Genomic DNA, 1355 nt, shown 5'->3' on the forward strand with positions numbered 1-1355 from the left:
CACAGGAAGATAGCCATGAAATGTCTTTTGACAGGAGCGGCAGCTCATGGCCCACAGCTATGACTGCTGTTATGATGATCGGCGTAAGGACAGTTGTCCTGGTTTGAGCGACCCAGGACTAATTTCTCTTCTAATGCTTGGGAAAACTGCACTTTTAGAAGACTCCAGTGTCTGAATTTGTGAAAATATTTACTTTATAGCGAGCTATGGTATGTGGGGTTTCAAGGTCTCAGTGTTTTCAAGCCTAGCCAGGTGCAGGGGTGAGGAGGAGCAGGACCCGGGCACTTGACCCAAACTGGCCAACAGGGTTATTTCATACCATGAATGTTACATTCGATATAAATTAGGAAGTTTGCTGAGGAGTTCTCTCTCTGCCTTGATGGCCGTGATCCTGAGAACTTCTTGCCCCGGTGCAGGACCCCTGAGGCCTTCCTTTCCTCCCGAAACAGTAGCGCTCGCAGTGTCCAACATTGCTGTCCACTGCTGGGAGTGCACAGCTTCCTACTGACAGAACTGGCTGAATATAATCCTCATGTATTTTATATTGGTATTGGGATCAATACTGGTTCTTTAGTGTTATTAATGTTAATTATTTAGTCTCATTCTATTAAATCCGTTTACATTTCAACCCCTGGATTTTTCCTTGTTTTTTCCTGGTTCCCCTTCCCAGGTGGGGAGGGGTCTTCAGGTGAGAGAATAATTGTCTAATCAACAATAAATTGTTGTGGGTTCCTCAAACCATAACAACAGTGCATGGGACAAGTGCCAAAGTAGCGTCAGGCATCAGGCCTTGTGCCACGTTCTTCAAAACACTCTTTAATTGCTCTTCTCCCACTTTGCTTCTAATGGTTTAATTTCTTCCTGGGGCTGCAGCCCTGTGTTTGCCGTTATCTCTTTGCACTGAAACACCTCTGTAACCATTACCTGAAAGGCAGCAGAACGGAAAGAAACTTTCTGTGTGTCCTGGCAGAGAAGGTTTGGGTTAACGCTTTTTTGCCAGGCACAGGCCATCCAAATCTATGCTCTAATTAGTTATCCTCTTATATTCAAGCTCTACTGATATTGCATCTTCATTTTATTGTTTCTATGGCAGGTAACTGCTTTCTTTGCAAGATGCTTTCCTCTAGCTGAGGGTATGTAGCCCTCCATGGAGGTGACAGTGTGGCTGAGATAAATACCTCCGAGGGCCAGGAACCGCAGTGTCAGGAGGTCCTGCTGGAAGCATTGCTGCCCTTTGGTGCTAACAACCCTGGCTTGTATAGTAAGGTGAGCAACCTGCATTCAGATACGCAGGTCCTGTCTCTCTGTCCTCCTTCACTGGCATTTCCAGTCTAAGGTGTTTCAATGGGAAGACC

Source organism: Charadrius vociferus, unplaced genomic scaffold (genome assembly GCF_000708025.1).
Source record: "Charadrius vociferus isolate BGI_N301 unplaced genomic scaffold, ASM70802v2 scaffold234, whole genome shotgun sequence".
Taxonomy (NCBI): domain Eukaryota; kingdom Metazoa; phylum Chordata; class Aves; order Charadriiformes; family Charadriidae; genus Charadrius; species Charadrius vociferus.